General features: G+C 47.5%; 1 long non-coding RNA gene across 3 annotated transcripts in view; it reads right to left on the minus strand.

Moving 5' to 3' along the window:
* The window catches only part of LOC123567212 (uncharacterized), a 49545-nt gene extending 24969 nt beyond the window's left edge, over positions 1-24576 (minus strand). The window contains exons 1-3 of one of the 3 annotated variants that reach the window (XR_010578392.2): positions 24148-24576; positions 15657-15789; positions 6494-6544 (exon numbers count right to left, since the gene is read on the minus strand). This is a non-coding gene — a long non-coding RNA (uncharacterized lncRNA). Of the gene's footprint in view, positions 1-6493; positions 6545-12303; positions 15790-24147 lie in introns of those variants that run through there. The other 2 variants (XR_012418886.1, XR_012418885.1) reach the window with 2 other exon arrangements.
* Between the last annotated feature and the right edge of the window lie 2991 nt (positions 24577-27567).

A 27567-nucleotide genomic window follows, 5' to 3' on the forward strand; every position in this document is an offset into this window, starting at 1 on the left:
CTCACTGCAAGCTCCGCCTCCCGGGTTCACGCCATTCTCCGGCCTCAGCCTCCCGAGTAGCTGGGACTACAGGCGCCCGCCACCTTGCCCGGCTAGTTTTTTGTATTTCTTAATAGAGACGGGGTTTCACCGTGTTAGCCAGGATGGTTTCGATCTCCTGACCTCGTGATCCGCCCGTCTCGGCCTCCCAAAGTGCTGGGATTACAGGCTTGAGCCACCGCGCCCGGCCTTTTTTTTTTTTTTGAGATGGAGTCTTGCTCTGTCGCCCAGGCTGGAGTGCAGTGGGGCAATCTTGGCTCACTGCAAGCTCCGCCTCCTGGGTTCACACCATTCTCCTGCCTCAGCCTCCGGAGTAGCTGGGACTACAGGCGCCTGCAACCACACCTGGCTAATTTTTTGTATTTTTAGTAGAGACGGGGTTTCACCATGTTAGCCAGGATGATCTCAGTCTACTGACTTTGTGATCTGCCCGCCTCGGCCTCCCAAAGTGCTGGGATTACAGGCGTGAGCCACCGTGCCCGGCCTGCATTTCCATATAAATTTTGGAACCAGGCTGGACACAGTGGTTCATGCCTGTAATCCCAATGCTTTGGGAGGCTGAGGCAGGAGGATCACTTGAGCCCTGGAGTTCAAGACCACCCTGGGCAATATAGTGAGATCCCCATCTTTACGAAAAATAAAATAATTAGCCACATGTGGTGATGTGTGTCTGTAGTCTCAGCTACTTGGTAGGTTGGGGTGGGAGGGTCACTTGAGACCAGGAATTTGAGACTGCAGTAACCCGTGATCACACCATTACACTCCAGGCTGGGTGACAGCAAGACGCTGTTTTTAAAACCAAATAAATAAACAAATCAGCCAGGCGCAGTGGCTCACGTCTGCAATCCTAGAGCTTTGGGGGGCTAAGGCTGGTGGATCACCTGAGGTCAGGAGTTCAAGACCAGCCTGGCCAACATGACAAAACCCCATCTCTACTAAAAATACACAAATTAGCCAGGCATGGTGGTGTGTGCGTGTAGTCCCAGCTACTCGGGAGGCTGAGACAGGAGAATTGCTTGAACCAAGGAGACGTAGGTTGCAGTGAGCCAAGATTGTGCCACTCCACTCCAGCCGGAGTGACAGAGCAAGGCTCTGTCTCAAAAAATAATTTAAAAAATAAAAATAAATAAATAAACTTAAAAGGCCAACTAACAGTTGACAATTTATAGACACATGCACACCCACACACCCTACTGAAAGGATTTGATTGGGATTACATTGAATCAATAAATCAATTTGGGGGGGACTGACAGAGCTGGGAAGCAAGCAAGGAATGATCCTGTTTCAGCAGGTTCACATGCCTCCCCCGACACCCCTCTTCTCTTTCCTGTCATCTGCAAGGTTTCACTAAAGCTACTTTCTCCCAGAAATTCTTGTTTCCTCCTCTGAACTCCCACATAGAGCTCTCCACATCTTTCTAATGTATCTCAACACAGTTCTACATTGTATTAAAGACCTTCGGTTCCCTGGTTGTTTGCGAGCTTCTAGAGAACAGGGTTCCATGTCTGATCATTTGGGAGTGGGCAAGGGAAACAGTATAATGAAATGGGAAAAGTATAGACCAGTGTGATCCAATGGAACTTCCACAATGATGGAAACGTTCCACACTTGTGCATCACTTGATGAGGAACGCTGTCTGAGAAATGCATCATTAGGCGATTTCACCCCGTGAGCATCATGGAGTGCGTTTTCATAAACCTAGCTGGTGTAGCCTACTGCACACCTAGACTATATGGTGTAGCCTATTGCTCCCAGGCTACAAATCTGTAAAGCATGTCATTGCACTGAATACTGTAGGCAATTGTAACACAATGGCAAGTATTTGTGTATCTAAACACATCTAAACATAGAAAAGATACAGTAAAAATACAGTATTATAATGTTATGGGAAGACTTTTGTATATGCCGTCCATCATCAACTGAAACATCATTACGTGGTACATAACTGTAGTTGCACTGCCCTATGGTATGGCCTGTAGCCAGCTATGGCTGTTGAGTGCTTGAAAGGTGGCTCATGGGGCTGTGGAACTGAATTTTTAATTTTGTTAATTGTTATTAATTAAATTATTTATTTACTTCTTCATTCACTCATTCATTTACTTATTTATCAGACAAGGTCTCATTCTGTCACCCAGGCTGGAGTGCAGTGGCACGATCATAGCTACTGCAGCTTTGAACTCCTGGGCTCAAGCAGTCCTGCCACCTCAGCCTCCTGAGTAGCTGGGACTAACTGAGACTCCTGTGCACCACCATGCCTGGCTAATTTTTAAAGTTTTTTTGCATAGATGGGGACTCACTATATTGCCCAGGCTGATCTTGAACTCCTGGCCTTAAGCAATTATCTTGCCTCAGCCTTCCAAAGTGCTGGGATTACAGGTGTGAATCATAACACTTGGCCTGTTGTTAAATTTATTTATTTATTTTTATTTTATTGTTTGAGATGGGGTCTCACTCACTCTGTTGCCCAGGCTAGAGTGCAGTGGCACCATCTCAGCTCACTGCAACCTCTGTCTCCTGGATTCAATCGATTCTCCTGCCTCCCCTTCCCAAGTAGCTGGGATTACAGGCATCCGTCACCATGCTCACCTAATGTTTGTATTTTTAGTGGAGACAAAGTTTCACTGCATTGGCCAGACTGGTCTTGAACTCCTGACCTCAAATAATCCTCCCACCTCAGCCTCCTGAAGTGCTGGGATTACAGGTGTGAATCACACCACTCGGCCTGTTATGAATTAAATTTAAATAGCCCTGTGGGCCCAATGGCCACTGTCTTAAGTAGCATGGGGCTAGACTTTGAAGAAAGAAAATTGACCCTCAGTTCTGTCACTCAAAAACTCTCAGGAAGCCCTGTCCACTCTACTTCCCAAATGTGTTCCAGATCCATTGCCCCCTCCTGTCCCCATGCCACTCTTGCCTAGCTCACTGCCACAGACTGGTCCAGATTATTCTCTTGCTCCTAGCCTGATCTTTCAGATTAAAAATATGGTCCTGGGCTGGGCATGGTGGCTCACACCTGTAATCCCAGCACTTTGGGAGGCCTAGGCAGGTGGATCACTTGAACCCGGGAGGCGGAGGTTGAGGTGAGGCGGAGGTTGAGGTGAGGCGGAGGTTGAGGTGAGCCGAGATCGTGCCATTGCACTTCAGCCTGGGTAACAGAGCGAGACTCCATCTCAAAAAAAAAAAAAAAAAAAAAAAAAAAAAAAAAAAAAAAAATCTGGTCCTGTTTCTTCTGTACTGAAAATACTTCAGTGTCCCTTACTGACCATCATGGTTTCTCAAACCAGGAACTAATGACATATTCTTGGCGCTCCTTGAGTTCTTTTTTTCATTTGTTTGTTTTTTGAGGCGGAGTCTTGCTCTGTTGACCAAACTGGAGTGCAGTGGCACAATCTCGGCTCACTGAAACTTCCAACTCCAGCATTCAAGTGATTCTCCTGCCTTAGCCTCTCAAGTAGCTGGGATTACATGCACGTTCCACTACACCCAGCTAAAGTTTTTTGCTTTTTTTTTTTTTTGAGATGAGGTTTCACCGTGTTAGCCAGGATGGTCTCGATCTCCTGACCTCGTGATCCGCCCGCCTCGGCCTCCCAAAGTGCTGGGATTACAGGCGTGAGCCACCGTGCCTGGCCGTTTTTATATTTTTAGTAAAGACAGGGTTTCACCATTTTGGCCACACTGGTCTTGAACTCCTGACCTCAAGTGATCCACCCGCCTCGGCCTCCCAAAGTTCTAGGATTACAGGCGTGAGCCACTGTGCCTCGCCAAGTGGTGCATTTTCATGACTATAATACAGCATATTCAATTTTCAGATAAAAGGACCTTGGCTGGGCATGGTGGCTCATGCCTGTCATCCTTGGGAGGCTGAGGCAGGAGGATCACTTGAAGCTGGGAGTTCAAGACCAGCCTGGGCAACATAGGGAGACCCTGTCTCTCTCTCCCTTTTTTTTTTTTTTTTTTGAGATGGAGTTTCACTCTGTTTTTTCTTTTTTTGAGACGGAGTCTTGCTCAGACGCCCAGGCTGGGGTGCGGTGGCGCGATTTTGGCTCACTGCAAGCTCCGCCTCCCGGGTTCACGCCATTCTCCTGCCTCAGCCTCCTGAGTAGCTGGGACTACAGGCGCCTGCCACCTCGCCCGGCTAATTTTTTTGTATTTTTAGTAGAGACGGGGTTTCACCGTGTTCGCCAGGATGGTCTCGATCTCCTGACCTCATGATCCACCCGTCTCGGCCTCCCAAAGTGCTGGGATTACAGGCGTGAGCCACCGCACCCAGCCTGGAGTTTCACTCTGTCACCCAGGCTGGAGTGCAGTGGTGCCATCCTGGCTCACTGCAACCTCCACCTCCTGGGTTCAAGCAATTCTCCTGCCTCAGCCTCCCAAGTACTGGGATTATAGATGTGCACCACCATGCCCAGGTATTTTTGTATTTTTAGCAGAGATGGGTTTTCACCATGTTGGCCAGGCTGGTCTCAAACTCCTGACCTCAGGTGATCCACCTGCCTCAGCCTCCCAAAGTGTTGGGATTATAGGCGTGAGCCACTGCACCTGGCCAACTCTATCTCAAAAACAAATAAAACAAAACAAACAAAACAAACAAAAAGGACTTCTAAACTCCTCCCCCTATAGTGCCTGCAGAATCAAGTCCAAGGGTCAAAGTCAGGCACTGACCATCCTGTGCTCTTCTCCCTCCCACCCACTGCCCAGGGTGGAGGAGGGAGCAACAACTATTAAGGGTCCAGTGTATGTCCAGGCCTGAGCTGCGTGCTTCTTAAACTCCATTTAATCATCAAAGTGACTTTGTAAAGTAGGTATTGCCTGACTTACTTCATAGTGATGTGGTGGGTGGCTGAGCCCAGCTGCCTGGGGGCAGGGGCAAGCTGGTATCTGGAGTTCTTGGTTTCCGGAGTGGGAAGCAGGCTCTTCCAAGATTATATAGTAAGGAGCTCCATAAACACACAAAGGGGGAGATCCAAGCACAGGGCAGGAGAAAAAAAAAAAAGGAAAGAAACAGAAATGTCTCCTCCACATTGCCTGCCCGCCTGCCCGCCTGCCCGCCTCCCTGCCTGCCTGCCTGCCTGCTTGCCTGCCCGCCCCTGCCTTCCACTGCCTTCCCTTGCCTGCCTTCCTTCCCTTCTCTTTCTTTCTCTTTTCTTTTCTTTCTTCTTTTTTTTTTTTTTTTTGAGACAGGGTCTCACTCTGTCGTCCAGGCTGGAGTACAATGGTGTGATCATGGCTCACTGCAGCCTGGGCCTCCCAGGGCCAAGCGATCGTCCCATCTCAGTCTCCTGAGTAGCTGGGACTACACATGCAGTCCACCACGCCCAGCAAATTTTTTGTATTTTTTGCAGAGATGGGGTTTCGCCATGTTGCCCAGGCTGGTTCCAAACTCCTGGGCTCAAACGATCCACCCACTTTGGCCTCCCAAACTGCTAGGATTAAAGGCATGAGCCACTGTGCCTGGCCACCTTCTGTTTCCTGACCCAGACCCCTGCCCAGACAGCACTGCAACTCTCTCCTTTGTGTCCCAGACCTGACTGCGGCCCTCATCATACTAGTGGCACTTGCTTAGATTTACCTTCCCTTGTTTTAAGTCTTTGGTTATATGGATACAATCTTTGTTATCGTTCATTCTTGCAGCCCTGTAGACCCTGGGGACTTAGTGGTAAATGAGATAGACACCGCCGCTGTACTGCCAGAGCTTCAAGCCTAGCAGGAAACCAACAATAAAACACAATGGGCTGGGTGTGGTGGCTCAAGCCTGTAATCTCAGCAGTTTGGGAGGCCGAGGTGGATGGATCGCCTGAGCTCAAGAGTTCAAGACCAGCCTGGGCAACATGGTGAAACCCCGTCTCTACAGAAAGTACAAAAATTTAGCCAGATGTAGTGGTGTGTGCCTGTGGTCCCAACTACTTGGGAGGCTGAGATGGGAGGATCGCTTGAGCCTGGGAGGTGGAGGTGGAGGTTTCAGTGAGCTGAGATTGTGCCACTGCACTACAACCTGAGTGACAGAGCGAGACCCTCATCTCACACACACAGTGGATGTGAAGATGGGGTGTACACAGTCTATGGATGGGCGCAGCAAAGGAATGAAGCTGGGGTCCGGAACAGAAGTATATGAAAGGCTTATAGGCTCTAGAAGAAATGGCTATCATTTTCCCTGCCTGGCATGCTCTCCCCTGTGTGCCCACCCATCCCCACTTCCTGTGGTCCAGATGAAGCTCTGAATCACAGTGCTCCGTCCCTCCCCCACCACCACCCTGCTGGACTTGGATTCAAGCTGGCCAATCAGACCACCCATCCCCATGTCCTCAGAGATTGGCTTAGGACCGGGTATGTAAGCCCAGTAGAACCAATCAAAGACTTCTCTGAGGTTTGATATAAGGAAACTGGGAAACAGGGGGCTTCACTTCTTCTAAGATCATGAGCTGTAAGGACAGTGTAAAGTGGAACTACTTGCCATTTTCCCAGGCCAGGTGGAGGAAGCCATCTGCAACAGGCAACAGCAAGGCTGATACACAAAGGGAAGAAAATAAAGATGGAGTCAGGGGAGCCCTGGTGATATCTTTTTTTTTTTTCTTTTTTTGAGATGGAGCTATGTCATCCAATTTGGAGTGCAGTGGCACAATCTTGGCTCACTGCAACCTCCGCCTCCCAGGCTCAAGCGATTCTTGTGCCTCAGCCTCCTGAGTAGCTGGGATTACAGATGTGCATCACCACGCCCAGCTAATTTTTGTATTTTTTAGTAGAGACAGGGTTTCACCATGTTGGCCAGGCTGGTCTCCAACTCCTGACCTCAAGTGATCCACCTGCCTCAGCCTCCCAAAATGCTGGGATTGCAGGTGTGAGCCACTGGTGCCTGGCCCCTGGTTATATCTTTTAGGTTCCTGGATCCATTTGTACCTGAAGTTCATCTCTAGATTTTTTTAGTTATATGACTCATTAGCTTAGCTTTTTTTTTTTTTTAGACAAAGTCTCGCTCTGTCGCCCAGGCTGGAGTGCAGTGGCACGATCTCAGCTCACTGCAAGCTCCACTTCCGGGGTTCATGCCATTCTCCTGCCTCGGCCTCCCGAGCAACTGGGACTACAGGTGCCCACCACCATGCCCGGCTAATTTTTTGTATTTTTAGTAGAGATGGGGTTTCACCATGTTAGCCAGGATGATCTTGATCTCCTGACTTTGCAATCTGCCTGCCTCGGTCTCCCAAAGTGCTGGGATTACAGGCGTGAGCCATCGCGCCCGGCCGTTTTTTTTTTTTTTTTTTTTTTAAAGACAGAGTCTTGGTCTGTCATCCAGGCTGGAGTGCAGGAGCCCCATCATAGCTCACTGCAGCCTTGAACTCCTGGGCTTAAGCAATGCTCCCACCGCAGCCTCCCAAGTAGCTAGGACCACAGGTGTGTGCCACCAGGCCTGGCTAACTTATTATTATTATTATTTTTTAAGAGCTCAGGGTCTCACTATGTTGCCCAGGCTAGTCTGAAACTCGTGGGTTTAAGTGATCCTCCCACCTCAGCCTCCCAAAGTACCGAGATTACAGGTGTGATCCACTGTGCCTGCCTTCATTAACTTTTTTATTTTTAAAGCTTGTTTCAGTAGGGTTCTGTTGGGCTTTCAGCATAATAGTTTCTGTGTTCCATCCATGGTCTCACAGCCCTTGATGTGATCAAGCCCGAGACTGCAATGTCAGACCCCAGAAGGGACCCAGGCATGCTGTTGGAGGCAGGAGTGGAAGGCAAGGATGACAGCTTCGAGGAAGCAAAATACCTGCCAGCAACTCCGTGCTGGACCAGATCAACTCCTGTCAGGAGCAGCTGGAGGAGAACCACCACTTCCACACCCACCTCCAGGAGCTGCTGGAATCCAACCAGCAGATATGCCTTGAGTTCCAGCAGCAGCTCTGGGAGCCCCCAGCGATGTCAGCCTCTAGGCTCTGGGAGCCACCGACCAGGTCCCAACCCTGCTTCCCTGGGCCAGGCTCTGGCCTGGGCCCACACTCCCTGGCTTAGATACCTTCCCAAGGGCTGGGCTTCAGGGTCCCCCGATGGATCTAACTGCCTTGGCCACCCTTCCAGCACTCCCCTTGGCCTGCCTGGGCCAGTACCCACTGCCTGGCATCCCCTCCTGGGGTCAGGCATGGGCCTGCGACCACCTACTTGCCTGCCACCCAACTGGGTGGGCACTCCTCACTTCACCCAGGCCTTAAGTGTCCACATGAAATGGGTCACACACACACAAAGTAGAGTTCCATCACTGGTAAACAAAATAATCCTGACTGAAAGGTTGGGCCTTTTGTCTTGGTTATTTGGTGCTATTTGGTGGAGTAGGTGATTGATAAGTATTGGTTAGATGGGTAGAGGTGTGGATAGACGTTGACATGAGGCAATTTTCTTCTTTCATCCTGCTTTTCAACTTTTGAAGCCTAAGTACAGTCTCATTGTACAATATGGTGACTTATATAGTTAATAACAGTGTATCATATACTTGCAAATTACTAAGAGAGGCTAGGCATGGTGGCTCACGCCTGTAATCCCAGCATTTTGGGTGGTTGAGGTGGGCGGATCACTTGGGGCCAGGAGTTTGAGACCAGGTTGGCCAACATGGTGAAACCCCGTCTCTACTCAAAATACAAAAATTAGCCGGGTGTTGCGGGACGCACCTGTGGTCCCAGCTACTCGGGAGGCTGAGGCATGAGAATCACTTGAACCTGGGAGGTGGAGGTTGCAGTGAGCTGAAGAGGTGCCACTGCACTCCAGCCTGGGTGACAGAGTGACTCTGTCTCAAAAAAAAGAGAAAATTACTAAGAGAGATTTTAAGTGTTGTCACCACACACACACAAAAAACATAAGACTGTTAGGCAAGCATATGTTGAATAGCTTGATTTAGCCATCCCACAATATATACATATTTCAGAATACTATGTTGTACACCATAAATATAGACAAATTTTGTCAATTAAAAATTAAATATCGGCTGGGCTGATCATTTGAGGTCAGGAGTTCAAGACCAACCTGGCCAATGTGGCAAAACCCCATCTCTACTGACTCTGTCTCAAAAAAAAAAAATTAAGTAAAAATATCAATAATAATTTTTTGTTTGAGACTACTCATTCTGTCACCCAGGCTGGAGTGCAGTGGAGTGATCTCAGCACACTGCAACCTCCGCCTCCCAGGTTCCAGCTATGCTCATGCCTCAGCCTCCCAAGTAGCTGGAACTACAGGCACTTGCCACCACACCAGGCTAATTTTTGTATTTTGAGTAGAGTCAGGGTTTTACTGAGTTGGCCAGGCTGGTCAAACTCCTAACCTCTAATGGTCTGCCCACCTGGGCCTCCTGAAGTGCTGGGATTACAGGTGTGAGCCACTGTGCCTGGCCTAAAAACTAAATAATAATTTTAAAAACTATGTATTGTCCATGGTAGTCCAGGCCAGCCCTGTTGCATTGAAACCTCAAGTACATCTCATAGTACAGTGAGGAATAAAGTGCAGAAGTAACTGGTAACTGCGGCACAGCAAGAAATTTTCAACCTATGGCTCAGACATTAGACTTACTTCATGGTGGCTGACATGGACCTTCTCCCAGAATAGAAGGGATAAATGGCAGTAGCCCCCAGAGATCTAGACCTTTCTGACGGGGCACATTCCTCATCCCGTGTGGGCAGGTGAGGCCAGACTTCAAGCGCATGTCTGAGGACCAAGGATCTGCGCCCAGGGTCAGGAAGTATGCTCGATGTCAGGTATCTCCTTCACACAGCTATTTGGCAGGTTCTGTAGAAAAGCCAAGCGACACTGGCATGGTGGTTCACACCTGTGATCCCAGCAACTTAGGAGGCTGAGGCAAGAGGATCCCTTGAGGCCAGGAGTTCAAGGCTGCAGTGAGCTACGATTGTGCCACTGCACTCCAGCCTGGGAGACAGAGCAAGACCCCATCTCTTAAAAACAAGTGGAAAAAAAAAAAAGCAAAGTGAAAATAATTCCAGCTGAGTCCATCTGCCTCACCAGTCCTTGAACCCAGACTGGGGGGGTCCGGTCTACTGCTTAGTCTCATCCAGGTATTGGTGGCATAGATACAGATGGGAGGACGAGGGAGGAAATGGCTTGAGGGATGAGACACTCGTGAGAACCACACAGTGGGTCAGAAACAGTCACTGTCAACTACCAATAATCAAGGCTGTCACTTTTCACTTTATGATGTGCTTTGTCATTCAGATGCTTTTAATTTTGATGCAAAGCAGATGATGTTTCTCCTAATGATTGGTACTTTTTGCATCTTATTAAAGAGATTCTTCTCCACTCTGATTATATATATATATATATATATTTTTTTTTAATATTTATATATATATATATTTTTTTTTTTTTTTGAGATTGAGTCTTGCTCTGTCACCCTGGCTGGAGTGGCGCGATCTCTGCTCACTGCAAGCTCCGCCTCCCGGGTTCACGCCATTCTCCTGCCTCAGCCTCCCGAGTAGCTGGGACTACAGGCGCCTGCCACCACTCCTGGCTCATCTTTTATATTTTAAGTAGAGACGGGGTTTCACCGTGTTAGCCAGGATGGTCTCAATCTGCTGACCTCATGATTTGCCTGACTTGGCCTCCCAAAGTGCTGGGATTACAGGTGTGAACCACTGTGCCTGGCTTCAAATATACTTCTTAAGCTTTCTTCTAAAACTGTCATATCCTTTTTCTTTTCTTTTCTTTTCTCTTTTCCTTCCTTCCTGCCTTCCTTCCTTCTTTCCTTCCTTCCTTCTCTCTCTCTCTTTCTTTCTTTCTCTCTCTCTCTCTCTCTCTTTCTTTGTTTCTCTTTTTTATTTTTTTTGAGACAGGGTCTTGCTCTATTGCCTTGACCTGCTGGGCTCAAGCATTCCTCCTATGTCAGACTCACAAGAAGCTGCAATTACAGGTACATGCCACCATGCCCAGCTAATTTTTAAAATTTTTTGTAGGGATGGGGTTTTGTCATGTTGCCCAGGTTGGTCTCGAACTCCTGGGCTCAAGCAATCCTCCCACCTCAGCCTCCTAAAGTGCTGGAATTACAGGCATGACCCACCCCACCAGCCTCATTTCATTTTCACATGTAGTGCTTGGATGCATCTGAAATTTATTTATAGTTTGATGTGATGGAGCAAACCAATCCTATTTTTTTTTTTTCCATCTAAATAAGCTGTTATCCCAACACCATCCCCACTGCCCTGCTATTCTGATATCTGGGCTGAGTCAAAGTGGGCTGGTTCAGCAGACGCAGTGAAGGTCACACTGTGCCCAGACTTTCTTGGTCACAGAACGCTGGCCTTGCCCACACCTTAGAAGCTATGTTAATGAAGGAAGATGTTTCTTATGTTTTCTTCTTTTTTGTTTTTTGTTTTTTTTTGGACAGGGTCTCGCTCTGTCACCTAGGCTGGAGTGCAGTGGCACAGTCTCAGCTCACTGCAATCTCCATCTCCTGGGTTCAAGCAATTCTCCTGCCTTAGCCTCCCAAGTAGCTGGGATTATAGGTACCACTACCACCACCAACTAATTTTGTATTTTTAGTAGAGATGGGGTTTCACCATGTTGGCCAGGCTGGTCTAGAGCTCCTGACCTCAGGTGATCCACCTGCCTCGGCCCAAAGTGCTGGGATTACAGGTGTGAGCCACCGCGCCTGGACTTCTTATGATTTTTTTGAAGTCTCAGTTTAAAACTGTAAGAACTTGACAGGCTGGGCATGGTGGCTCACGCTTGTAATCTCAACACTTTGGGAGGCTGAGGCAGGCGGATTACTTGAGCTCAGGAGTTTAAGGCCAGCCTGGGCAACATAACCAAACCCTGTCTCTACAAAAGATACAAAACTTGGCAGGGCGTGGTGGTGCATGCCTGTAGTCCCAGCTTCTTGGGGGCTGAGGTGTTCACTTGAGCCTGGGAGGTCGAAGCTGCAGTGAGCCATGTTCACAACACTGCACTCCAGCCTGGGTGACAAAGCAAGACACTCTATCAAAAACAAAAACAAAAAACTTTATGAGCAGAGAGTGAAGAGTAGTATAAGGTCATGGTTACAAATCCAGGTTTTAGAGTCAGACAAAGGTAGCATCAAACTTTGCTTCCCCTCTAAGATGTGTTTCTTCATAGCACTCTACTGATACCCTTCTTCGATGGCCCCAGCTAGCATTATCACCTCCAGCTCTTCCCTAGCTGTGTAACTCCACAACCCTACTCTAGATTATAGATGGCTCACAGTGGGAGCCCACTCTTAGAGGCTTAGGCTGGGTTCCCCAGAAGCAGAGACTGAGGCAGGAATTCCCATGCAATTGATTTATTGAGGGAGGCCCTAGGGAGAAACTTTCGAGGAAGTGAGGAAAGCAGAACAGCACCAGGGAAGGAGCTGAGCAAACATGTGCTTTCAGGTGAGGCCTGACCACAGTCTAATTCCAAGGGGAGCGCTGCAGTGTTGGTCCCACCGTGAGGTCAGAGGCTGGCTTTTATGCTGCACCCCATTAGTCAGTCACTGGCCTTGGGCCACCCCGGCTGTGTGTGTAACCTCTCAGACACCCAGCAGAGACAACTGTACCTACGACAGAGACACCAGCACCCACCAGAGACAATACCCACCAATGACAACAGCACCCACCACAGAGACAACAGCACCCCCTCAGAGACAACAGAACCCACCAGAGACACACCCACCACAGAGACAACACCCACCACAGAGACAGCAGCACCCACCTCAGAGACAATAGCACCTACCACAGAGACAACAGCACCCATCTCAGAGAAAACAGCACCCACCACAGGCAATAGCACCAACCAGAGGCAACAGCACCCACCACAGAGATAACAGCACCCACCAGAGACAACAGCACCCACCACAGAGACAACAGCACCCACCAGAGACAACAGCACCCACCACAGAGACAACAGCACCAACGACAGAGACAACAGCACCCACCACAGAGACAACACTCACCACAGAGACAACAGCTCCCACCACAGAGACAACAGCTCCCACCAGAGACAACAGCACCCACCACAGAGACAACAGCACCCACCACAGAGACAACAGCACCCACCAGAAGCAACAGCTCCCACCAGAGACAACAGCACCCACCACAGAGACAACAGCACCCACCAGAAGCAACAGCACCCACCAGAGACAAGAGCACCCACCACAGAGACAACAGCACCCACCAGAGACAACACCCATGACAGAGACAACAGCACCCACCACAGAGACAACACTCACCACAGAGACAACAGCTCCCACCACAGAGACAACAGCTCCAACCAGAGACAACAGCTCCCACCACAGAGACAACAGCTCCCACCACAGAGACAACAGCTCCCACCAGAGACAACAACACCCACCTCAGAGACAACAGCACCCACCTCAGAGATAACAGCACCCACCACAGAGACAACACCACCCACCACAGAGACAACACCACCCACCACAGAGACAATAGCACCCACCACAGAGACAACAGCTCCCACCAGAGACAACAGCTCCCACCACAGAGACAACAGCACCCACCTCAGAGACAACAGCACCCACCTCAGAGACAACAGCACCCACCACAGACACAACACCACCCACCACAGAGACAACAGCACCCACCACAGAGACAACACCACCCACTTCAGAGACAACAGCACCCACCACAGACACAACAGCACTCACCACAGAGACAACAGCACTCACCACAGAGACAACAGCTCCCACCACAGAGACAACAGCACCCACCACAGACACAACAATACCCACCTCAGAGACAATAGCACTCACCCCAGAGACAACAGCACCCACCACAGAGACAACAGCTCCCACCACAGAGAAACAGCTCCCACCAGAGAGACAACAGCTCCCACCAGAGAGACAACACCCACCTCAGAGACAACAGCACTCACCACAGAGACAATAGCTCCCACCTCAGAGACAACAGCACCCACCTCAGATACAACAACTCCCACCAGAGACAACAGCTCCCACCACAGAGACAACAGCACCTACCACAGAGACAACACCTACCATAGAGACAACACCACCCACCACAGAGACAACAGCTCCCACCTCAGAGACAGCACCACCCACCTCAGAGACAACAGCACCCACCGAAGAGACAGTAGCACCTCCCTCAGAGAAATATTCTTTGAGGGTTTTTTTTTTTTTAAGAGAGAGAGGGTTTTAAGAGAGACAGGGTTTCGCTTTGTCCCCAGGCTGCACTGCAGTGGCCTAATCGTAGCCTTGAACCCCCGGGTTCAAGTGATCCTCCTGCCTCAGCTGCCGGAGTGCTGGACTACAGGAGTGCACCACTATGCCTGGATTTTTTTTTTCTTCTAATTTTAGTAGAGATGGGGTCTTGCCATGTTACCCAGGCTGGTCTCAAACTCTTGACTTAAGCGATCTTTCCTTCTTGACCTCCCAAACTGCTGGGAATACAGGCATGAGCCACTGTGCCCAGCCCATAAAGAAGTATTCTAAGCAAAATATGGGGATAGGGTTGGACCAGTATGATGATGGGAAAGAATTAGAGAAAAATGTGAACTTGGATATGTCCAAGCTTAATCTGAAAATAATCTATTTTACTATTTTATGTCTGTGATGTTTCTCTGGTTCAATTAAAATGTGCTTTGCCTTTTTATTTGAGACAGGATTTCACTCCCATTACCCAGGCTGGAGTGCAATCGCACGATCTCAGCTCACTGCAACCTCTGCATCCCAGGCTTGAGTGATCTTCCCAGCTCATCCTTCCGAGTAGCTGGGTTCACAGGCCTGGGCCACCACGCATATAATTTTTTAAATTTTTCTGTAGAGACAGGGTTTCACCATGTTGCCCAAGCTGGTCTAACACCCCTGGGCTCAAGTCATCTACCTGCCTTGGCCTCTCAAAGTGCTGGGATTACAGGCATGAGCAGTGCCCCCGGCCTCTCTTTCTTTTAAACATGGTCTCTGTTTATTTCCCAGGCTGGAGTATAGTGGTGCAATCACAGCTCATTGCAGCCTCAAACTCTTGGGTTCAAGAGATCCTCTGCCTCAGCCTCCTGAGTAGCTGAGACTACAGATGCACCTGGTTAATTTTTTAATTTTTTTGTAGAGATGGGGGTCTCTCCATGTTGACCAGGCTAGTTTTGAACTCCTGGCTTCAAGTGATCCTTCTGTGTTGGCCTCCCAAAGTGATGGGATTACAGGCATCAGTCACTGCACTCGGTTGCTCAGGTTTCGTATAGCAAGCGTTTGCTTCAGCCTGTTTGATTAGGTTTCTGTCCCTTGCCTGGACTTTCTTTCTAGAGGTGCTAAATCAGTAGCAAACACTTATTTGTCAGGAACAGTAGCACATGCATGACATGTACACTTGCCTTCATCTTCAGAACGATCCTGTCTTTGCTACACAAGAGGAAACGGAAAGTCAGGAAGATTGAGTAACTTGCCCAAAGTCACCCAACAACAAGCACTAACTCAGGCCTGTCTGATTTGGCACACAGTGGCTCAAAATCACCTTGCAATGGCTGGAAAGTTAATCTTCAGATTTACAGTGAGGCAATCTTTTTAAGTGCAAAGCTGTAGGAATGTTTATAAAACAAATGTCAAACATTTATACAATGTTTGAAAGTGGCAAAAGTTGATCCTCATTGGGGAAACCCTGGGTGTGTGTTACCAGGTTGTTTTGGGGAACTGCTGACTAGAATCATCGTATGTGCAGTGAAGACCATTGACCACTAGATGGCCCTGCAGCTCTTTGCGGTGCCATCGCCAATCGCATGGGCCGGTTGGTTCCCAGGGGCCAAACCCTATGAAAGCAGAGAAATGAGAAAAATAAGCACAATGTAGGGCATTTTTCAAAAACCGTAACGTACTAAATTTAAAAGTCCATCCAATATTCTGAGATCATGTTCTTCCTACTTTTTGTGGTAACAGATGATCGCTCCTCGCCAAATATTCTTTCTTGGCAAAAACTGACCTAGTTTTGGACACATTTCCCCTCCCCACTTTTAAAAAGTGGGATTGTGAATTGCAAAAGCCTGGGATTGGTAAAAATACGAGCTTCTCATAAAAAGTGGCTGGGCGTGGTGACTGACGCCTGTAATCCCAACACTTTGGGAAGCCGAGACGGGCAGATCGCCTGAAATTGGGAGTTTGAGACCAGCCTGGCCAGCATGGTGAAACCCCATCTCTACTAAAAATACAGAAAATTATCCGGGCATGGTGGCAGGCGCCTGTAATCCCAGCTACTCAGGAAGCTGAGGCAGTAGAATTGCTAGCACCCGGGAGGCGGAGGTTGTAGTGAGCCGAGATTGTGCGGTTGAACTCCAGCCTGGGCAACAGAGCGAGACTCCATCTCAAAAAAAAAAAAAAAAAGGCCAGGCGCCGTGGCTCACACCTATAATCCCAGCACTTTGGGAGGCTGAGGCGGGCGGATCACAAGGTCAGCAGATCAAGGCCATCCTGGCTAACATGGTGAGACCACGTCTCTACTAAAAATACAAAAAAATTAGCCAGGTGTGGTGGCGGGCGCCTGTAGTCCCAGCTACTGGGAAGGCTGAGGCAGGAGAATGGTGTGAACCCGGGAGGTGGAGCTTGCAGTGAGCCGAGATCGCGCCACTGCACTCCAACCTGGGCAACAGAGTGAGACACTGTCTCAAAAAAAAAAAAAAAAAAAAAAAAAAAAAGAAATGTAAGAAAAAAGTAATAAAAATAAATAAGACCGGGTACAGTGGCTCAGGCCTGTAAACCCAGCACTTTGGAAGGCCAAAGTGGGCAGATCATTTGAGATCAGGAGTGGAAGACCAGCCTGGCCAACATTGTGAAACCCTGTTTCTACTAAAAATACCGAAATTAGCTGAGTGTGGTGGCACATGCCTGTAATACCAGCTACTGTGGAGGCTGAGGCAGGAGAATCGCTTGAACCTGGGAGGCAGAGGCTGCAGTGAACTGAGATGGTGACACTGCACTCCAGACTGGGCAACAGAGTGAGACTCTGTCTCAAAATAAATAAAAATACATACATACATACATACATACATACAAGATGAGGTGTGTTGGGCCAGGCGCAGTGGCTCACGCCTGTAATCCTAGCACTTTGGGAGGCCAAGGTAAGTGGATCACCTGAGGTCAGGAGTTCGAGACCAGCCAAGCCAACATGGAGAAACACTGTTTCTACTAAAAACACAAAACTTAGCTGGAAGCGGTGACAGGCGCCTGTAATCCAAGCTACTCAGGAGACTGAGGCAGGAGAATTGCTTGAACCCGGGAGGCAGAGGCTGCAGTGAGCCAAGATCAAGCCACTGCACTCCATCCTGGGCAACAGAGCAAGGCTCAGTCTCAAGAAAAAGAAAAATAAAAAAAAAAAAAAGGAAAATAAGTGTTAGGCAAGAGATCAGAAGCCAGGGATGAGCATCTGAGAGCAAGCGTGACTGGCCACTAGGTTCAGGAAGCAGTGCCCGAAAGATTCCCAGAGATGGAGCAGGAGAATTTTGGAGGGTGCCGCTTGTGGTGCCTGGAATTCGTAACCTCACATGCACAGAGTAGCAAGAAAAGAGGCTGGCCCTAGTACTGTGGCTTACTTAGAGACAGTGGGGAAGATGGAGGAGAATGTCCCCTGCTTGGTACAACTCTCCCCCAATCCTACCATTTCTCTCCTGCCTCCTAACCCTGGTTTTCCTAAATAAGAAATAAGCATGCAAAATATTTCAGTAGCCAAAGCAATTTGATCATTCCAATTCCAGGTTTCCATTTTTCAACTATATTTTGTTTGTTCATTTATTTATTTATTTTGAGATGGAGTCTCACTCTGTCGCCCAGGCAGGAGTGCAATGGCGCAATCTCGGCTCACTGCAACCTCCACCTCCTGGATTCAAGCAATCAATTCTCTTGCCTCAGGTTCCCCGAGTAGCTGGGACTTCAGGCGTGTGCCACCACACCCGGCTAATTTTTGTATTTTTAGGAGAGACAGGGTTTCGCCATGTTGGCCAGGATGGTCTCAAACTCTTGACCTCAGGTGATCCGCCTGCCTCGGCCTCTCAAAGTGCTGGGATTACAGGCGTAAGCCACCTCACCTGACCCTATATTTTGTTTTATTTAAGGAGCATGTGCATGGAGTTTGGTCAAGGCAGGTTTTAAAAACTGACAACAAAACCAGCTTGCCTTCTCCATCCCTGTCCTCTCCTCAGTCTTATGTCTCAGAGGCAACCTCTGCTATGACTTCTTGTTACTTCATGCTTTTATCACCCTTCTTCTTTTCTTTTTTCTTTTTTCCTTTTTTTTTGAGACAAAGTCTCACTCTGTCACCCAGGCTGGAGAGAAGCTGCACAATCACGGCTCATTGCAGCCTTGACCCCTTGGGTTCAAGCAATCCTCCAACCTCAGCCTCCCAAGGAGCTGGGGCTACAGGCATGTGTCACCACACTTGTCTAATTTGTTTTAATTTTTTATAGCAACATGGTTTCTCAGTGTTGCCCAGGCTAGTCTCAAATTCCTGGGCTCAAGAGATCCACCCACCCCAGCCTCCCAAAGTGCTGAGATTACGGGCATGAACCACCATGCCCATCCACCATTCTTCCTCTTCTTCTTTTTTTTTTTTTTTTTGAGACAGAGTTTCGCTTTTGTTGCCCAGGCTGGAGTGCAATGGTGCAATCTTGGCTCACTGCAACTTCCACCTCCTGGGTTCAAGCAATTCTCGTGCGTCAGCCTCCCGAGTACCTGGGATTACAGGCATGTGCCACCATGGCTGGCTAATTTTTTTTTTATACTTTAAGTTCTAGGGTACATGTGCACAACATGCAGGTTTATTACATATGTATACATGTGCCATGTTGGTGTGCCACACCCATTAACTTGTCATTTACATTAGGTATATCTCCTAATGCTATCCCTCTCCCCTCTCCCCACCCCACGACAGGCCCCAGTGTGTGATGTTCCCCACCCTGAGTCCAAGCGTTCTCATTGTTCAATTCCCACCTATGAGTGAGAACATGCGGTGTTTGGTTTTCTGTCCTTGCAATAGTTTGCTCAGAATGATGGTTTCCAGCTTCATCCACGTCCCTACAAAGGACATGAACTCATCCTTTTTTATTGCTGCATAGTGTTCCATGGTGTATATGTGCCACATTTTCTTAAACCAGTCTATCATTGATGGACATTTGGGTTGGTTCCAAGTCTTTGCTATTGTGAATAGTGCTGCAGTAAACATACACGTGCATGTGTCTTTATAGCAGCATGACTTATAATCCTTTGGGTATATACCCAGTAATAGGATGGCTGGGTCAAATGGTATTTCTAGTTCTAGATCCTTGGGGAATCGCCACACTGTTTTCCACAATGGTTGAACTAGTTTACAATCCCACCAACAGTGTAAAAGGGTTCCTCTTTCTCCACATCCTCTCTAGCACCTGTAACAGCAGGACTTTTTAATGATCGCCATTCTAACTGGTGTGAGATGGTATCTCATTGTGGTTTTGATTTGCATTTCTCTGATGGCCAGTGATGATGAGCACTTTTTCTTGTGTCTGTTGGCTGCATAAATGTCTTCTTTTGAGAAGTGTCTGTTCATATACTTTGCCCACTTTTTGATGGGGTTGTTTTATTTTTTCTTGTAAATTTAAGCAAATTTACAAGTTCTTTGTAGATTCTGGATATTAGCCCTTTGTTAGATGAGTAGATTGTAAAAATTTTCTCCCATTCTATAGGTCGTCTGTTCACTCTGATGGTAGTTTCTTTTGCTGTGCAGAAGCTCTTTAGTTTAATTAGATCCCATTTGTCAATTTTGGCTTTTGTCACCATTGCTTTTGGTGTTTTAGTCATGAAGTTCTTGCCCATGCCTATGTCCTGAATGGTACTACCTAGGTTTTCTTCTAGGATTTTTATGGTTTTAGGTCTAACATTTAAGTCTTTAATCCATCTTGAATTAATTTTTGTATAAGGTGTAAGGAAGGGGTCCAATTTCAGCTTTCTACATATGGCTACACGGCTAGCTAATTTTGTATTTTTAGTAGAGATGAGGTTTCTCCATATTGGTCAGGCTGGTCTTGAACCAGCCTCAGGTGATCCGCCTGCCTCGGCCTCCTAAAGTGCTGGGATTACAGGCGTGAGCCACCATGTCCAGCTGCCACCATTCTTCTAAACAATGTCTACTTTGCTTTATCTCGATTTATCAGTTTTTTACTTTATTCATTAATTTCCAAATGAGTGATTTTCTTTTTACCACCACTCCCACCTTCCCCCTTCTCCCAATATATTTTGTCACTATTTTTATTAAACGAATACAACAGGCACACTATTGTGATTATGTAATTATTATTCACAGCTGAGACACATAGTATATAGTGATTACACTTTCATTCTTTTATAATGTTTTGTTTTTCCTGTAACTTCTTTTAAAAATAGAGATGGGGGCTGGGCATGGGGCGGGGGAAATCTTATTGTGTTGGCCAGGCTGGCCTCGAACTCCTGGCCTCACCCAAGCCTCCCGCCTTAGCCTCCCAAAGTGCTGGAATTACAAGTGTGAGCCACCACACGAAGCCTGTTTAACCTGCCTCATTTTCTTCATTTCTTTACTTTTTAAACATATACCTATTGCTATTTTTTTTTTTTAATTGTGTCTGTGGGTGTCTTTTTTTTTGTGTGTGTGAGATGGAGTCTCGCTCTGTCACTCAGTCTAGAGTGTAGTGATCATGGTTCACTGTAGCCCTGACCTCCTGGGCTCAAGCAATCCTCCTAGCTCAGCCTCCCAAGTAGCTGGGATTACAGGTGCACACCACCATGCCCAGCTAATTTTTTTACTTTTTGTAGAAATGAGGTCTTACTATGATTAGCTCAGCCTGGTCTCGAACTCCTGGACTCAAGTGATCCTCCCACTTCAGCCTCCCAAAGTGCCAGGATTACAGGCTTGAGCCATCACACCAGCCCTGAAGAAATTCTTTTTTTTTTTTTTTTTTTTTTGAGACGGAGTCTCGCTCTGCCACCCAGGCTGGAGTGCAGTGGCCGGATCTCAGCTCACTGCAAGCTCCACCTCCCAGGTTCACGCCATTCTCCTGCCTCAGCCTCCCAAGTAGCTGGGACTACAGGCGCCCGCCACCTCGCCCGGCTAGTTTTTTGTATTTTTTAGTAGAGACGGGGTTTCACCGTGTCAGCCAGGATGGTCTCGATCTCCTGACCTCGTGATCCGCCCGTCTCGGCCTCCCAAAGTGCTGGGATTACAGGCTTGAGCCACCGCGCCCGGCCAAGAAATTCTTTATCCTGACAGTGTGTTTGACCGAGTTGAGAATGAGGGAAATAGGAATCTGATGGGAAGTTCTCTATTTATATGTGAAGGGCTTATTAATTGCTTGATTTTTCCTGTAAAATGATCAGGGGGAAACTTACTTTTTCCTTTGATGACTCCGAAAATGAGAGTGTGTGGGAATCATTTATCTGAGACAACTCAGGTTTTCTAGAGAAGAACCTTCAATCTCCTGTCTGGGCACAAACTTTCTGGGAGTAGGAGAAATGAAGGGGACTGGAAGTCTTTGGGGTTTTTGTTTGTTTGTTTGTTTGTTTATTGAGACAGAGTCTGGCTCTGTTGCCCAGGCTGGATTGCAGTGGCGCAATCTTTTTTTTTTCGAGACAGAGTCTCACTCTGTCACCCAGGCTAGAGTGCAGTGGTGCCAGTGGCACAATTTTGACTCACTGCAACCTCTGCCTCCTGGGCTTAAGTGATCCTCCCACCTTAACCTCCCAAGTACCTGGGACTACAGGTGTGCCGCCATGCCCAGGTAATTTTTAAATTTTTTGTAGAGGTGAGGTCTCACCACGTTGCCCAGGCTGGTCTTGAACTCCTGGGCTCAAGTGATCCTCCCGCCTCGTCCTCCCTAAGTGCTGGGATTACAGGTGTGAGCTGCTGCACCCAACCTTATTATAGAGACTTTCCATAAAAGTTCTTAGTTCTGAGTCTTATCTCAATTCCCTGCCATGCCTGGGATACCTAAATCTGGAGCTTCTTAGGTTCAATTTTTCCAGATTCCAAATTTAACTCCACAGGTGAGGGTTCTAGGGAACCAAGTGACAGACAGAGATCTGTTCTCTTTTTACCAGACAGGTCATCCTAGTTTATCCCTTAATGACAATAGGACTTTCTTATAGAAAGTCTCAAACATAGGGTTACCAGATTTAATAAGTAAAAATACAAAATGCCTGGTTAAATTTGAATTTCAGATAAACAATGCAATACATCGGGCATACTTATACTAAAAGTAATTTGTTTCTTTGAAATTCATATTTGACCCATAGCCTGCATTTTATTATTTATTTTTATTTAATTAATTAATTGTTTTGAGATGGAGTCTCACTCTGTTGTGCAGGCTGGAGTACAGTGATGTGATCTCGGGTCACTCTAACCTCTGTCTCCCGGGTTCAAGTGATTCTCCTGTCTCAGGCCCCTGAGTAGCTGGGACTACAGGTGCATGCCACCACACCCAGCTAATTTTTGTTATTTTTAGTAGAGAACAGGGTTTCACTATGTTGGCCAGGCTGGTCTCGAACTCTTGATCTCAGGTTATCCACCCGCCTTGGCCTCCCAAAGTGCTGGGATTACAGGTGTGAGCCACCACACCCAGCCCACTGTTCTAATTTCTACCACCATAGTGTACTCTAGCCTGTTCTCAAACTTCATATACCTAGGCTCATAGATCATACTCTTGTATCCGGCTTCTCTCATTTAATATAATGTTTAGTTTTTGTGTGTGTGTGTGTGTGTGTGTGTGTGTGTGCGCGCGTGTGTAACTGAGGGGAAATTCATGTAACATAAAATAAATTGCTGTAAAGTGAACAATTTGGTGGCATTTAGTACATTCACAATCCGGCACAACCACCATTTCTGTCTAGTTCCAAAACATTTTCATTACCCCCAAAAGAGTCCTCATTCCTGTGAAGCACTCAGCATTCTCCCCACCCCCAGCACCTGGCAACCACTAATCTGCTGTCTGTCTAACCTTTTCTTCTTATGGTTCATCAGTTCTTTACTGTCTGGTAAAATCCCACAAGCAGAGAAGGATTATTTCAAAAGGGCTCCAAGAAAGGAAAGCCAGGGGAACAAAAGCAGCACCAGGTAAAGTAAAATTCGGCCAGATGATCAAGCCTCAAAGAAGGAAAACATTCCTAACCCCAAGATGGAGTCTACTCTTCATCTTAGGCAGAAGGTTCCTATTCAAACCAGTCTTGAAAGCTGCCCTGGTGCTATCTACGTGAGCAGTGTTTAATTTTGTATCAACAAAGCACAATTCAGTGGCAATGTTGAAAGAGAAAAAGCCGCACAGCTGGCTTTCTCTGCAAATGACATTGACATAAAGACCAAAGTAAATGTTAGCATCCTGGAAACAGCAGCAGGTGTCTTAAGTAGAACAGCAGGTACTGGGGAGAACTGTGGCCACCTGCTAAGTAGCATCTACTCAGAATTCATTTGAAACAATCATAAAAGTTGTAATTTCAGACTTCTGGATGCATTTGATCATGGATCTTTTTGCTGTGTCTTTCTTTGCATTGCTGGGGATTGCTGGACAATTTCTGATGTTTTCTAGACAGGTTCTTGCCCACCACCATATGTTTAGCACCCAGTACCTAGTGTGATGTTTGCCACATAGTAGGTGAACAATAAACATTTTTCGGGGTGAATGAATGAGCAAACCATCTGGGGCACTGACTCAAAAAGTGGAATCATAAAATCACTGCAGTTTAGACTTAGGGGAGAACTAAAGAGAAGGAAAAACAAGCTAATAAATGAACTCCAGGGTGGGCGAGGTGACATACACCTGTAATCCCAGCACTTTGGGAGGCTGAGGCAGGCAGATCACTTGAGGCCAGGAGTTTGAGACCAGCCTGGCCAACATGGTGAAACTCCGTCTCTACTAAAAATACAAAAATTAGCTGGGCATGGTGGCAGGCGCCTGTAATCCCAGCTACTTGGGAGGCTGAGGTGCAAGAATCGCTTGAATCAGGGAGGTGGAGGCTACAGTGAGCCGAGATTGCACCACTGCACTCCAGTCTGGGCAACAGAGCAAGACTCTGTCTCAAAACAAACAAACAAACAAAAAACCCAAAAAAACAAAAAGCCAAGAACTCCTGCGAGGGACTGTGCAAGGTGGTTTACATGCATGACTCCCTTTAAGCCTCACAATTACCTTCAAGGTTATCATGATGCCAGTTTTACAGATGAGGAAACTGATGGTCACAGAGGCTGTCTCCCAGAATGCCAAGTCGAAACCTTTCACTTGGAAGCTGAGGAACTTCAGGCCCAAAGCTCTCAGGGGTCTTGAACTAGTCGACAGAGCTAGCCTCGTTACCAGCCCACTCAGGATGTTTCCAGTTCTGCTTTTGGCCGAAGGCACACTGTAATGATTCCAGAAGCAATATGACCATCAATGTCCAAGGAACAGAAAGTTTCCAAAAGCAAAGTGTTTGTCTATTAAAACAGGATGGGGACATTAAGACTCCTCGGCAGGTTTTAGGCAAATAAGCCTTTACAGGTTTCCCAAGGTGGCTTCATGTCTCGAGGTCTCAGGAGATAGACATGGATGAGCAGCAGTAGGTCAGAGGTTCAGGTGCTAGACAGGCCTGGTGCTGGAGCCATGGGGATTTGCCAGCAGGTCCTGGCTGCGTCACTTTTAACCTTTCTGTGCCTCAGATGAGCAACTGATTAGGGATGTACTGAGTCCCTGCCAGGTGCTCTGCCAAAGACGACAAATTTGGCCAATAATAGTTACTGAGGGCTATCAAGTGGCTTATAACCTTTGAGAGTTACAAAGGTACATACATAAGATCCAGTCCCTATTAGCTAGGTGTGGTGGTACATGTCTGTTGTCCCAGCTACTCAGGAGGCTGAGGCAGGAGGATCATATGAGCCTGAGAGGTGGAGACTGCAATAAGCCATGATCACACCACTGCACTCCAGCATAGGCGAGAATGAGATCCTGTCTCAAAAAAAAACAAAAAACAAAAAACAAACAAACAAAAAAATCCAGTCCCTGCTTTTTTCTCTAATTGGGTAACAAATCATCCTGCTTTGCTGGAACTGTCCCAGTTTAAGCACTGAAAATCCCCCATCCCAGGAAACCCCTCAGTCCTGGGCACACAAGGCCAATTGGTCCCCGTGGAAGGTCTTGATGGGAAGGGGAAGGGAAACCACACAGGAGCTAATGATGAACACCAACCAGCTGGGGACATGTGATGCCACGTCTAATATAGAGGCCCCCAAGGGACTCAGGACAGCAGTGCTATACACACCACATCAGACCCTGCAGCAAAAGGAAACACCAAGAGTACTGATCTTTCTTTGTTTAAAAATGTGATATTTTGGGCCAGGTGCAATGGCTCACACTTGGGAGGCTGACATGGGAGGATCACTTGAGCCCAGGCTGCCTCCCAAAGTGCTGAGATTACAAGCGTGAACCACCATGCCCAGCCCAAAGCAGTTTTTTTTTTATTGTTGTTTTTGAGGCGGAGTTTCACTCTTGTTGCCCAGGCTGGAGTGCAATGGCACAATCTTGGCTCACTTCAATCTCCGCCTCCCGAATTCAAGCAATTCTCCTGCCTCAGATTCCCCAGTAGCTGGAATTACAGGCATGCACCGCCACACCCAGCTAATTTTGTATTTTTAGTAGAGACGGGGTTTCTCCATGTTGGTCCGGCTGGTCTCAAACTCCCGACCTCAGGTGATCCACCTGCCTCGGCCTCCCAAAGTGCTGGGATTATAGACATGAGGAGCCATGCCCAGCCAGCAGTTTTTAAATCTCGTGTATGACAGTTACTTCTGTGTCAGACACACATAGTCATGTGTGCATGTCCTCCTGGATTGTGGGTTCTTTGAAACAAAGTTCATGTGTAAATACCATTTTATCATCCATAGAACTAGTGCAAAGCCTCCAAATGTGCCAGGCATTCAGTGAATATTTGGAGAATTTGAGAATCAACAATAATTCCTAAGATATATTGAGTACCAGCCCTGAACTAAGCTTTAACTTTTAGATGTTAACTCGAATTTCTTTTCTTTTTTATTTTTTTAAGTCTGTTGGCTGGACACGGTGGCTCACGCCTGTAATCCCAGCACTTTGGGAGGCCAAGGTGGGTAGATCACGAGGTCAGGAGATTAAGACCACTCTGGCTAACACGGTGAAACCCTGTCTCTACTAAAAAAGAAAAAAAAGAAAAAAAATTAGCCAGGCGTGGTGGCGGGCACCTGTAGTCCCAGCTACTCAGGAGGCTGAGGCAGGAGAATGGCATGAACCCAGGAGGCGGAACTTGCAGTGAGCCGAGATCGCGCCACTGCACTCCAGCCTAGGCGACAGAGCAAGACTCCATCTCAAAAAAAAAAAAAAGTTTGTTAACTTGCTATATAGTTGAATCTCAATTTTCCCACCAAAAAAGTTAAGTGAAAGAAAAACGCAGCCAGGCAAAATGGCTCATGCCTATAATCCCAGCTACTCAGGAGACTGAGGCTGGAGGAGCTTGTGGCCAGGAGTTCAGACCAGCTTGGGCAACATAGTAAGACCCTGTCTAAAAAATTAGCTGGGCATGCATGGTGGCTGTGCCTATAGTCCTAGCAACTTGGGAGGCTGAGGTGGGAGGATCACATGAGTCCAGGAATCTGAGGCTGCAGTGAGCTATGATGGCGCCACTGCACTCCAGCCTGGACAACAGAGCAAGACCTTGTCTCTAAATAATAATAATAATAATTTAAAATTTAAAAAGGAAAAAACTGTCATAGCATGATGGTATATTCTAGAATTCTGTGAGTCAGTCCAACTCTAACGTCTTGACAACCCCATGAGGTGGTCTTACTATTATTCCCCATCTCTGACAGGAAAACAGAGGCTCTGAAAAGTGAAGGACTTATTTAGGATCACCAAATTTATAAGTAGTGAAGCTCCTTTTTTTTTTTTTTTGAGATGCAGTTTCACTCTTGTCGCCCTGGCTGGAGTACAGTGGTGGCACGATCTCAGCTCACTGCAACCTCCACCTCCTGGGTTCAAGCGATTCTCCTGCCTCAGCCTCCCAAGTAGCTGGGATTACAGGCGCACGCCACCATGCCTGGCTAATTTTGTATTTTTAGTAGAGACGGGGTTTCTCCATGTTGGTCAGGCTGGTCTTGAACTCCTGACCTCAAGTTTTCCGCCCACCTCAGCCTCCTAAAGTGTTGGGATTACAGGCGTGAGCCACTGCATTGGCCATTTTTTTTTTTTTTAAGAGACAGGGTCTTGGCTAGGTGCGGAGGCTCACACCTGTAATCCCAGAACTTTGGGAGGCTGAAGCAGGCAGATCACTTGAGGTTTGAGACTGGCCTGGCCAACATGGTGAAACTGCATCTCTACTAAAAATACAAAAATTAGGCCAGGTGCGGTGGCTCACGCCTGTAATCCCAGCACTTTGGGAGGCCGAGACAGGCGGATCACGAGGTCAGGAGATCGAGACCATCCTGGCCAACATGGTGAAACCCCGTCTCTACTAAAAATACAAAAAAAATTAGCCGGGCTTAGTGGCGGGCACCTGTAGTCCCAGCTACTCAGGAGGCTGAGGCAGGAGAATGGCGTGAACCCGGGAGGCGG

The sequence above is a fragment of the Macaca fascicularis genome, chromosome 10 (genome assembly GCF_037993035.2).
Source record: "Macaca fascicularis isolate 582-1 chromosome 10, T2T-MFA8v1.1".
In the NCBI taxonomy this organism is placed as follows: domain Eukaryota; kingdom Metazoa; phylum Chordata; class Mammalia; order Primates; family Cercopithecidae; genus Macaca; species Macaca fascicularis.